General features: G+C 39.7%; 1 pseudogene; it reads left to right on the forward strand.

Moving 5' to 3' along the window:
- Positions 1–9,374: 9,374 nt before the first annotated feature.
- Positions 9,375–11,058, forward strand: LOC147621697 (uncharacterized; annotated as a pseudogene).
- Positions 11,059–14,558: the final 3,500 nt, after the last annotated feature.

Consider the following 14,558-nt stretch of genomic DNA (forward strand, 5'->3'; position numbering starts at 1 on the left):
GATATACAAATATTTAGACACATATACATACACATACATACATACACATAAATATGCATACATATTCATATACATACACATATATATGCATACATATACATATATATATATATATACATACACATATATATGTATACATATATATATACATACACATACACATACATATGGATACATATACATATACGCATACATACATAGAGACATACATACATTTAGACATACATACATACATACATACATACATATGTACATACATATATACATACATACGTATATACATGCATGCATGCATACATACATACATACATACACACACACATATACATTTAGACACACACACACACACACACACATACATACATATACATATACATATACATATATATATATATACATACATACATACATACATGTACATATATATACATAAATACATATATACATACATACATACAAATATATACATAAATACATATATATGCATTTAAACATGTACATATACATAGACACATACATATACATACGAACATATATATACATATACGTAGACATATACATATACATACATACATACATACATATATATACCTATATATACATACATACATACATATAAACATACATACATACATACATACATATATATATATATATATATATATATATATATACATACATACATACATACATATAAGCATACATACATACATAAATATATACATGTACATACATACATACATGCATACATACATATATACATAGACATACATATATATACATACATGTACATATGTAGATACACATACATATACATATACATGTACATATACATATACATATACACATACATATACATACACATATATATACATATACATACACATACATATACATATATATAGATATACATATATACATGTATACATACATATACATATACATATTTATGTACATATATATAGACATATACATATTTATGTACATATACATATATACATGTATACATACATATACATATACATATTTATGTACATATATACACATTTTTGCATACATATACATATGCATATACATATACATATATACGTGAATATAGACACACACACACACACACACACACATAGATATACATACATATACATGTTGGAAACTCATGTTCATATGGTTGTACAGGCTGGCTACATAACATATATTTTAATAAATATTATATATATTTTTTATATTATTTAAATATGAACCTTTTTATTTATGCAAAGTTAACTCACATTAATAATTCCAAATAGCATTTTTGGCATGTCCGACTTCTACATGTAGCAGGTATATATAGAGCATCTAGATATCCAATATAGGCATGTAAGCCATAGTATAATATACACTTTTTTGGTGAATAATTACACAAGTATGTTTCACATCTCTCTTTCACATTCTCACATGGTATCAGAGGAAGACAATTGAGAGTTCACCAACTCAAAAATGCAACTTTGATGTTTTTTGCATTTTTCAGAGGTAAAAAATGCAGCCTTGCATTTTTGAAGGTTATAGCGCAATATTATGCTCTGGTGGGGTCTACATAAGCAAAATATTGGTGTTTTCTTCTTTTCACCCTCCTCTCCCTCTACTTCATCTTTTTATAGGCTTCTATGACCGAAAATGATATGCAAAAAATATATAATATATATATTGTGTAGCTAACCTATAGAGCCATATGGAGATTACTTTCCAACACCTCCACTTTAGCTCCATATGAAGGGTCTAATATCGTAAAAGATAATAAAGAGTATGCTAAGGTAGAGACTTTTTGAAAAGATCAAAAATATTATCTTTTGTATAGCAATAAAGGAGCTAATCTCTACCTATAGGAATCTAATCACATACAAAATGAAAATTTATGTCAATATACTTGGTTTTGTCTCAAACCACCAAATTTTATGGTAGTGCTATAGCACTCTAAGAATTTGAGAAAATTACTATTAAAGAAGTCGGGGTATACTTTATATGGTGAAGAATCTGTTGTTGTAGCCATAAATATTTGGAAGTTGCATCAAGATAAGACCTGTATTCTGCTTCTATTGATGAAGAGGATCTAACTCGTTAGATACCTGTAACGCCGCTACGGGCGTTACCACAGGAGGGGACGGCCTCTGGCTCACCACCCAGCCATAGAGGAAGAATGAGGATTGCCCCTCATCCCCCAGGCTATATAGTGTGTGGCCTGCCGTCCACACTAGCCTGGCCGCCCATGACTCCGCATGGGCATCCTCTCCCACTGAACCCGGACATGGCCATCCGGTCTGCTGTCGGTCATCACAGGCGTTACAGCCTACGTGACATTACCCCCCCTTAAGAAGAGTTTTCGTCCTCGAAAACAAACTGGGAAAACCTTTTGGAAATTGCACTACGGCGTTCCCAGGTAGCTACCTCCTCATCCCTATCTGTCCATTTAACAAGTTATACCTCTCCTGGTACACTTTATGTCAAGTTTGTCTGTCACGATACTGTAGAATCTTTTCAGGTTCATGTGGTATCTTTGGTGGCTCTATCAAGTCCACCAAAATCTCTGGAGAAACTGCGTTCTCTAACCCGTGAACTGATTTCTTCAGTTTACTGACATGGAAGACAGGATGGACTTGAGAACTCTCCGGTAACTCAAGTTTATATGCTACATCTCCAATCTTCTTAAGGATTTTAAAAGGACCACAATATCTCGGAGAAAGTTTTTATCACTTTCCCGTTTTCATGGTTTCTGACTGCGCAGGAACCTTGAGGAATACAAAGTCACCTTCTGCAAAGGTCACCTTTCTACGTCCTTTATCCGCATAAGTTTTAGCGCGATCCTGAGCGCTACGAATGCTCTCACGTGCGGCTCTGAGCATATCATTCATATCTTCAAGGAAATGCTTGACAGATTGAATCTTCTCCTTTTCTAGGCCTACAGCCATCGGAGATCTCGACTGGAATCCATACATTAACATGAATGGTGTAAATCCAGTCTCGCTGAGTGTTTGGAGCTGTTATAGGCAAACTCCAATAAGTGCAAGTACTCTTCCCAATTAGATTTCTTCTTACTAACATAAGAACGCAACATATTCTCTAGAATTTGGTTAACTCTTTCAGTTTGACCATCAGACTCCGGATGATCTGCCGTACTCATACTCATAGTAGTATCCAACTTTTTGAAGACTTCCCTCCAAAAATGACTGTTGAACTTTCTATCTCTATCCGACACTATATCTGCGGGCAGGCTTGTAGAGATGTTCAATAAAGAGTTTTGCCAACTCTGGCATTTTAATAGTTTTCTTCGTGGCAATAAACTTTGCCATTTTAGTTAACCTGTCCACTACCACCCACACCGAGTCATTCCCTCGACTCGTCTTGGGTAAACCGGTAATGAAATCCATGGAAATGCTTTCCCATTTTCCTTGAGGAATCTCCAGCGGATGGAGTAGTCCTCCAACCTTAAGACGTTCATGTTTATTGACCTGGCACTAATTGCATTTCAGCACATAACTCTGGACATCCTTAAACAAACTAGGCCAATAAAACTATCTTTTTACTAGTGCATAGGTCTTGTGAATCCCAGGATGACCCGCACTTGGACTATCATGACTTTCTTTAAGAATTTGGGCCCGAAAGTCACCAATAGTTGGTACACATACTCTACCCTTGTAGAGTAAGTACCCGTCGTCAATGGAGTAATTAGCATATTTCTCCCCCCAATGAAGTTTATCGCTCCCCTTTGAAGTCGTGGCAGTCAAAGGTGATGAAGGGCCTACGTCAGAGCTCTCCGGCTCCAAACAACGGGCAACCATTTTGTGAACACTTGAAAGGCATCACTTTTCCTAGCCATGGGAAAAACCCACACCTTACGCATTGCATTATCTATGAAGGTAATGAAAAATAATGCACCACCCATAGAACGAGTAGGCATGGGACGACATACATCGCTATGAACAAGCTCTAAAGAGTCAAGTTTCTTGTGGTTTAGTTGCCTCTTATGTTTGGTTTGGACATGTTTACCATAAACACAATGTTCACACATATCAAAACTAGAAAAACTGAAAGACGGCACATAACCCAAACGCGAGAGCATTTCCATTCCTTTTTGACCCATGTGTGCATGCCACAAAGCAACATTTGGCGGTTTGATTACGACCACAACATGATCCTTGATGGAAGCTACATGGATGGGATACAAGGTACCACACTTAGGACCTCTTGCTATGATAAGTGAACCATGTTGGATCTTCCAAGACCCATCTCCAAAGATGACCGTGTGTCCACTATCATTAAGTTGATCGGCTGAGATCAAACTTTTTGTCAACTTAGGCACATGGCACACATTCTTGAGCATAAAGGATGTGCCATTTGGAAATTCAAGCTTAATACTCCCCGCACCTTCAATGTCGCAAGCATAACCATTTCCAAGGTGCACGCATCCACACTTTCCACTCTCATAGGGAGAGAACCATTCACGATGCGGTGTCACATGGAAAGAAGCACTGGAATCCAAGATCCAATCTTGATTCAACACATAGTCCGATGCAACTAAAAGACTAGCAGGAAGCTTTGACATAGAGAGAATGTCACCCTCACGAGTGACCACATTCACCTCTTCAATCTTGACACTAGAGGACGGTTTCTTGTCATCACTTATGGGTGTCTTGCCCTTAGCATTCTTTTGCTCCTTTTTTCACACACGCCATTGTTTTCTAACATGCCCTTTCTTACCACAATGATAGCACTCCACATTTTTACGTGAACGAGATTTGCTACGAGAATTGCCACGTTCTTGAGACTTCCCCCTCGACCTTGCCCTACCATGTTGGACATTGAGGGTGGTGCCACCACTAGCATGTTCCATGCTCTTGCGGTTGTTGGTTTCCTCGGACAACAAACTACCAACCACGCTGTCAAACTTTAGTGTACCTTCAGGTGCCGAGTTACTTATGTGTCCCAAGAGGGAGGTAAAGAATACAAGAGGAATATGGCCCTCACCAAACAATAACTTTTGGGACAATAATTGCGAATAGATTTGGTTGAACTCATTCATATGACTAGCAATTGAAGCATTCTCGCTACTACAACTCCAGGGAATACCGACGCTGCTGTTACCGATGATTTCATACAGCATCGGTATGTGTGTCGGTATGAGCGTCGAAAAACACATACCGACGTTGATACCAACACTTATACCGATGCAAATACCGATGGTAATATAGACACAAATACCGATGATAATACCGACGCTCTTCTGGGAGGAAAAGAAAATTTTTGGCTGTGCACATCCTCATTCTTGAAACAGCAGGGAAGTCGAAACAGCAAGTTGGTGCCCTGCTCTCCTCCCCCTCTCTCCTTCCCTTCACTCTCTCACATGAGCACCCCCCCTCTCTCTCTCTCTCTCTCTCTTTCTCTTCTCTCTCCTTGCTCTCTCTCTCCCTCTTCTTTCTCTCTCCCTCCTCTCTCTTTCTCTTATTTGTCTCTTCCTTCTCCTCTCTCTCTCTCTGCACTCTCCACACATTTAGGGTTTAAGATTAGGGTTTTTTAATTAGGTTTAAAATTTAGGGTTTTTAAAATTAAAATTAGGATTATGTTAAATTTTCATAAATCAAATTTAGGATTTTCTTTTGAAACATTTAGTTTATTATTTTGAATTGAATAATTTAAGATTATGTTGTCTTAATTTTAAATAATTAATACAATTAATTAAATTTATATGATCATACATGCACATTCACATACACATACACACATGCACATACACATATACACATGCACATGCACATACACATACACACATTCACATGCACATACACATATACTCACATACTCACATACACATATACTCACATATTCACATCCATATACCCATTCACATATACATGCACACATACTCATTCACATGCACACATACACGTGGACATATATGTACCCACCTTCACTCACATACACATTCACATATACATGGACACATACACATCCACATACACATGTACACATGCACATACATACATAGATACATACTTACATACATACATAGATACATACTTACATACGTAAAATATATACATAGATACATACCTACATTCATAACATACATACTTACATAGATAAATACATACATAAATACATACTTAGATAAATACATACTTACATAGATACATACATACATACGTACATAAATACATAAATACATGGATACCTACATCTACATACATACATACATACATACATACATACATATATACATAGATACATAGATACATACATACATGTATACGTGCATGTCTACATACATACATACATACATATATACATAGATACATACATACATGTATACGTGCATGTCTACATACATACATACGTACATAAATACATATATAAATACATACTTACATAGATACATACATACATACGTACATAAATACATACATACATGGATACCTACATCTACATACATACATACGTATATACATAGATACATACATACATGTATACGTGCATGTCTACATACATACATACATACGTATATACATAGATACATACATACATGTATACGTGCATGTCTACATACATACATACATACCTATGGCTCAAAATACATACATACCTATGGCTCAAAATACATACATACATACATACCTATGGCTCAAAATACATACATACATACGTAAAATATGTAAACTTACATACACACATACATACATACCTAAAATACATTCACACATACACATACTTATATGCATACGTATGTATGTATCATTAGAGAGAGAGCGAGAGTGAGCGAGAGAGAGACAGAAATGGTTTTTGTTATATGGGGCCTTAAAACCCTGTGGGTGCCCGAAGTGGGTGGCTTCTTGTTTTTATTTTAAATCACGTGCCTTAAAACCAATGTGGGTGCCTCGGAGGGGTGGTAGGTTGTTTTTTAAAAAGTCTTCCCAAAGCAAAGGAAACTCTGCCCGTTTTTTTTTTAACAAGTGAAGAGACCTAGAAATTATAGAAGAGAGGTAAAGAGAGAGAGATATGGAGGGAGAGATGTCCGAACGACGCATATTGATGATATCAGATGGCATCTTTAGATCCCAAAGAAAGCATGGCGTGTCCTTGCACTCAATGCAAGTATCAAATCTTTCGTAAACGATGGATTTGTACTACACACGTTCGAGAATATGGACCATTTGCATCGGATCAACTTCAAAACCTACGCTTCCAGTCACATGGTTTGGCCAGCCGATCCACACGACATTGCGCCGTCCACATCTCGTGGACTATAGAGGACAGCTAGGGATGCGATGATAGAGATGGAGATAAATGCGGAAAGACAAGCTATTGCAAGCATGACAAAGAATGAACACATGGGAGAAATGCTGGTGGATGCATGGATGAGGACCACGATGGTGAGGGCACAATGATGTGGATGCATGGATGGTGGGCACAATGACGTGGATGCATGGATGGTGGGCACAATGACGTGGACTCCGTGTATACAACAGAATTTCCACGATCAGAAGTCGACAAAGAAGAGCAAACGATGCAAAAACTACCTCATTTGCCACTCTACAATGGCGCAAAGATCTCTGTTCTGCGTGCGTCGCTCGCGATGCTCAATCTTCAATCCATTTATGGATGGTTGGATGCTAGTGTCTCTGAACTGTTCAGGTAGAGTGCACTTGACAGTTTCTTTACTGGACCAAAATAGTCAAACTTGTTTTTATAGTTCGAAATACAAAAAGATTACTTATCCTTTGCAGGCTTTTGAAAGATCATTTTTTGCCAGATGGGAATGACATGCCTCCGACGCATGGGGACACTAAGAAGCTTTTAAAGTCCATGGGCATGGACTACACAAAGATTCATGCATGTCCAAATGATTGCATCTTTTTTCGCAATGAGTATGCGCACCTGCACATATGTTCAAAGTGTGGAGCGAAAAGATTCATGGAAGGCCTTGTGGGCGAAGCAGCCCCAACAAAAGTCCTTCGATTCACTTTCCTATCATCCTGAGAATCAAGAACATATTCAGATGCAAATCCGTAGTCCAATTAATGTCATGGCATGCAAAGAGCAAATCCACAGACGGTGTGATGCGAGTGCCTGCCGATTCCGATGCTTGGAAACACATAGACAACACGTGGCCTTTGTTGGAGAGCCTTGGAATCTGCGTCTAGGCCTAGCTATGGATGGTGTAAATCCATTTGGTCTACGCAGCTCATCATGGAGCACATGGCTTGTCTGTTTGGTTAACTATAACATCCCGCTATGGCTGGCCACAAAAAAGGGTCATTTGTTGTTAGCCCTTATCGTGCTAGTACAAGGTAAAAAATATGGATGTATACCTGGCACCGCTTGTGGAAGAGCTACGCACTTTATGGGATGGTATTACTAAGCGAGACATGTCACAACCTTTGACAAGAACACCATATTCGTGAGTTTGGGAATCTCCCAAGTCCCATTTTTGTAATACTAAAAAGGTGGGACCCGATTAACATGTCTATAAGTTTCTCAAAACCCTATCATGTGACCTATCATTGGAAAGCGCTTGAAAAGAGGGATCTATTAAGCTTTAAAGTGCACAATTTGGAGTAATGGTGTTCAAGTTATGGCAAATCCAAAGTTTTGACCATGTGTCCCAAACTTATGAGAAATTCCCATATTCCCCAATATGGTGTTCAAGACGGGAGGTACGAGTGCAAGGCATACTTATGTGGATGATGCATGACTGGCTCGGATATGGTGAATGTTCAGGTAACATCAGTCAACCCTTTACGTTTCATCCAGCCTGGTGGGTCTATGTGTACACAATACCTCATTTTTTAATGTCATAAATTGGTTCATTATTCGTGCAAGCTTGTCCATTTTGGGTTACAATGCTTGTCCCTTATGTGGACCTCGACTCGATGTTGCACCCTACTCAAAACCTCTTCGGAAAACCGTGTACCAAGTACATCACAGATATCTGCCTGAAGGACATGCCTTGCGTGAAGGGCTAGCACAACGACAATGGAAAGCAAGTGATTGGAAGCAAATGTGGGAAGAGGAGACGGGGACACCACTCGCAGGCATGAAAAGGCTCTCGATCTTCCACGATTTCCCTTATTGGGGTGAGTTATTGATCAATCACGAGTCTCACACCTACTGGGTGCATGAGGTGTCTAAAGACTGCCTTCACACGGAATGACGATCTTGGAGGACTCAAGTCTCATGATTGGCATAAGTTTCTGCAGTTTGTGCCTGTAGCTATGAAAGACTGCCTATCAGAGGATGTGCGAACAACCATTTACAAGATCAGTACCTTGGTACGATGGATCTCATCTAAAGGGATAAGGAGAGACAGCATAGACGCTGCCAAACTCAATGCAGTATAGGCTGTCTGTATGGTTGAAAAATTCTTTCCCACAAGCATTGTCACAATCCAGTTGCATTTGCTAGTTCATGTGGTTGACGAGGTTGCACTAGCAGGAACTGTCCACAGCCGATGGATGTTCTTCTTAGAGTAGTTCATGAAGACACTAAAAGGGTTTGTTCGTTAGAGAGCACGTCCAGAGGGTAGCATGGGGTGGCTCATGCAAGAGTCTTTGGTGTTCATAACAGAGTTTTTAGGCATGTCAGACCCAGAAATGCCTCGCTTATGGAGCGACAATACTGACATTCGGCTTGTCGGTGATGACAAACCCCAAGGTCAGGGGACCCAAAGAAAAATGGACCCAGCCTTCAGAGAGAAGGCGATGAAGTTTTGCATTCTTAACTGGGAGCCCATGCAGAAGTGGCTAGAGAGATATGAGCTCGCAAAGGAGGCAAATGCACAGGAAAGAGCACAGTTTCGAAAGAATCGCTCAACTCGATCTTTGCCTCTTCCAGATAATCTTCGAGCTCTTCCATCCTTTCCAACAAGCAGATGGCTAGATGCAGCTGTTTCAGAGGTAAAGAAAGCGGGTGAGGCTATCTCTGAAGAAGAGGAGGAACTCGCAAAGGGGTGTGATTGGGAGGTAACCATTTCACCCAATGCACAGTACGAGTGTGTGCATATACAGATTTCTCTCTCTCACAACACAATTCGTTTATGTGTTGTCCAGTATCACAAATACGGTGCGCTATGGTCTCATGGATGACATTTTTGGATCGCACGCATTGACGAGAATAGGTCTACTTTTGATAGTGGCGTGATGGTCAACTTTCTCCAAAAAAGTAGAGCTAGTGCAAGACAGCACAGGATGGCCAGCTCGAGTATTGCAGAGTGATTAAGGATAGCGTAAAGCTCTCGTTCAGGAGGTTTGACTACTTTCTATTTGATGTGAAGTGGTTCAGAGTGGTCACTGCTGGAAGAAACGCAACAGTGAGGCAGGACAAGAGTGGTTGCTCCAAGTAGACTCCACGAAGCTATGGATGGATGAAAGAGACACATTTGCACTCCTTAAACATTGTGAGCAGGTTGTTTTTACACCAGATCTGAAAGATCCACAGTGGTTATTTGTGCAAGTCACTCCGCGTTAGCAGACAAATATTTAAGGACATGGACGTACAGGAGGTTTCATCTGAAGTGGACTCTAGGATGCATGTGCTAGTCAGGGAGGAAGAAATCATTCCCCAAGAGGAGGAGGCTATAGAAGAAGACCAAGCACACGAGGAGGTGGAAGACAATGTCTTGTTTGAGGATGATGATTGCAAAGATGTGGCCATTTTAAGAGACCTGGAAGTCTCAGATGTGGAGATTGATATGCTTAGCGCAACATATCTCCAAGAAGATGTTAGAATAGGAGACTGCTTATAAAGCATTTGTATAAACTTATTTGCACCTATAATGAAACGAAATCCATTTTTTACGCTTTTCTAACACTGTTACGTTTTTTTTATAGTCTTGCATTTTTTCTGTACGTCCGAGCTAAGAGGTTTTATTGTTATGCGTATGCTGATTGTTTCAAGATTGTGTTGCAGAGCGCGATGGGAGACCATAGTCCGGATCGCATGACAGAGGAGGAGTTCTTACGGTTTATCTCTCGTGTGCCCCCAGCTTATCAGGCTGCCGCATCACAGTATTGGATCGCAAGGCTCCACTCCTGAGGATTGGTGGCGGCACTCCTTTTGGCACTACTCCTGCCGACGGCACTCCCGCTGGCGCTACTCCCTTTGGTGGCACTCCTGGTTTTTAGAGTCCACCGTAGCCATCTTCTCAGTGGCTCCAGCAGTCGACACGTGCGATAGTGATCGACGTCTCGTTCGTCTGGTGAGGGTTCATCGAGGTCGCAAAGGTTGAGCACAGCTTTGTCCAAAAATCATAAGTGGTTTCCTCGCTCACAATCATAAAGTAGACGGAATAATCGGCAAGATGTAACCGAATGGTTGTGGAGAGACGGAAAAACTCTCTCACTTGTAGCAAGAGTAGTATGATCCACACTTAGCTCAATCCAATGGGATTTGCATCCCTTTCGGAGCTAGGGATTCAACCCGTACCGGTGCACAAAAGCTTATCCATTTGATGGAGAGAATGCTAAGAAAACTACTACTAATGACATAGACTCAACACACACTCAAGCTCAATCTTGCTATTGCTCACTCAACTCCACATTCCACTCATCCATACATCCAAACAAGAAGAAAGCTTAACTATTGCTTACACAAGATCAAAGCATTCTTCATTCTCAAATACTCATTTCCCTAGCATGCACACAATCCTTGAAGCTATCAATAAGAAACATGCACACTAGAGAATTGACATGAGAAGAGAGACAAATATCAACTCATTGCATTGAATTAACAAAAGAATAGAACTTACAACAATGTAGATGGGGAGAGAGAAGAGCTTGCACCTCTATGGAAGAAGAGGGAGAGCTAGTCTCAAGAGAGCTCAAACATGAGTTTTCCCAATGTGTCCATGCTCTCAAATGAGCCACCTTTTATACAAAAATCCTAGAACTCCCAAAAGTTCCCATGTGGGATTATTGTCAAGCCCTCTCCCACATTCATCTACAACTTTGAACTCTTTTCAAGAGCCCTAAGTGTCTTTTTTGTTGCATCCTTGTATTGATCTTCATTCGTCATGCAACACTCCCCCCTTCCTATTTTGCGCACGTCCTCGAGCGCGGTAGTAACAAGAGCTGCAACAAAAAAAGAATGGATACATTAAAGTCTTTTATTGAAAAAAAAAGAAAAGAAAAGAAAAACCAGCAATGATAATTTCACACGTGAGCATACAAGTGCAAGGCTGATTAAAGTTTTAATGAGTACTAAAATAGGTGAGTAAAGACTAGTCAAAGTGAGACTTAAGTGGTAGATAAGGCTATGCAAAGTCAAGTGTGCTTTGTACACCACCGGTTATGACCGCAGTCTCAATGTCCTACAAGTATGTAAGTTATTCCTAAGTGGCAAACCTACTCCTAAATATGAGCAAAGGTGATTGGAATTTTTTCTTTCTTTTTGATGTGTGTGTAGAAGGTGATAAAGATTAAGGTTCCATCCCAAAGAGACCCAAGCAATGGCCCAGAGACCTCCGCCAAGAGAATCTAAAGACCGCTAAGTATCTCAAGGGCGACAGACCCTTTTTCTTTCTTTTATGACCTAAGGAGTACCCCTTGAAGATGAGGGCATCGGTCTCGAAGGCCCATAGTGTACCCCAGAGTCCTACCAACATCTATCAAGGCGATAGATTCCTCAAAGGTCTTTTCCTGAAGCTTTTCGACATCAGTGTTCACCCCATGGAAACCAAGGCATCGGCCCCAAGGTGCTAAGACAACCCCAGGTCCTACCAAGCGTTTCTCATGGCTGCGGACACGTCATGTCTCAATTCACTTTGTACATATATATATATATTTTTTAGGGTATAATTTTTTTTATAAACTATTATTACTCCTAGCACCTAGCTCATATCTAAGAGGTAGCTACCACTAGGGATAACTAATATACCTTGAAAGCATAAGAACTTGGCATATTCCCTTGGTATATATCCTACACTGTCTTTAGATAGAAATATCTTTTCCTAAGTCTTCTAAGACTCTAGAATTCACTCACCATATTTTAACAACTAATCAAAAACTTAAACCAGCCAACATTGTGTGAACATGCAAACCATATATTCGAAAGATAAGAGCACATAAAGAAATAAAGATTAAGATTTGAATACACCTGTTGTAGTGCCCTGTTGATGTTATTCGTTTGCATTGATGCATTGCTGATTTTGTGCAGATTGCTCCTCCTTTTTGTAGGCGTAGCATGTCTCCCCCCTTCCTAATTTGTGTGCATGATAGGTGGACTAGTGGGGCGTGTTTGATGCTCTTGTTTTAGCGAAGATCTCTGCAAAATTTTTATTAATAAACAAGAAAAGAAAAGAAAATAATAAAATTTGCCATTGGTGCCAGACACCGAATATAGCCGAGGGGAAAAACCCAATGGGAGAAAAGTGCCCTGGCTTGTCGATCTTATTATGGAGTCACTGAACTTACCCTTGCGCTGGTAGTGGAGATCATCTCAAAAAGAACATAATCCTTTAAAGGCATAAGGAACCACACTATGCAAACATTGATCTACCAAAGAGCTTCAATCGTAGTGTTAATGCCTTATCTTTGGTGTTAGGTATGTCCTTCTTGAGTGGAAATTTTATCAATTGTCTTGGAATTTGAGCAAGATAAGAGGATTTAGGCTTTGAAATGCTAGAATCTATGCTCAAATGAGACTCCTTTGGAGTTGGATGTGTCTTAGGTACACCAGTTGATGGTGGAATTGTGTAACAAGGAGAATTTGGGACAATTGGTGACTCATTACATGTTTTAGGAAGATCAACACAAGTAGTTTTGTAGGTGCTATCACAGCCACCTTTCGTTTCTTGAAGAGTTTGTGTTGATTTCTTTTGCACCCATTGATATGGAAAATCAAGGGTGGTATTTGGAATCTTTCTGAGAGACTCTATTACCCCTAGCAAAGCATGGCGTTTTGGAAGCCAAATTGCTGTTGCCCCCTCATAATAGCCTTGTGCTATAAGAACATGTTTTGGGACCCATCGATTAACAATCCTAGGTTTGGGCTTGGAAATGATGTGCTTCTTAGGAGGCTTAGCAACTGGACTAGATGGTACAAGTTTGTATGCATCTTTGGGTAGCCACATTGATAAGTCCTTCTTACCTGGCCTTCTTTGAGCAGCAACTAGAGTAGTTGGAACATGCCAGCCATGGCCCTCACTTGAGTACTCATCAATTATCCACATCATTTGTTTTGGAGCTTCAAGAGCAGATTTTGAAAGTGCTTTGTGTAAGGTAGAAACATTACCCCTTTGACACGATAAAGCTCATGGATTAGCAGAGACTTCCTCTACTTGCAGTGCTGTTGTGGATGCATTCCTATAGTACAAATCATCTAGAAGATCACGTGGTTGTACCATTCGTATAGGAATAATGTCATATCCATCTGAGTCACAAAATTGAATTGGCTTCGGTAAAGCACATGTTGATAATGTTGCAAGGACATGACTCCATTCTAATGGATCAATTAAATGCTTAGGGAAGGGTTGTGGAATGTATGCCTCGTCTGATACACTTCGATTACCCTTAAGTCTCTCAGTGTTGAAATCCCTA

The sequence above is a fragment of the Cibotium barometz genome, chromosome 30 (genome assembly GCF_041138505.1).
Source record: "Cibotium barometz isolate CiBa-2024 chromosome 30, ASM4113850v1, whole genome shotgun sequence".
Classification (NCBI taxonomy): domain Eukaryota; kingdom Viridiplantae; phylum Streptophyta; class Polypodiopsida; order Cyatheales; family Cibotiaceae; genus Cibotium; species Cibotium barometz.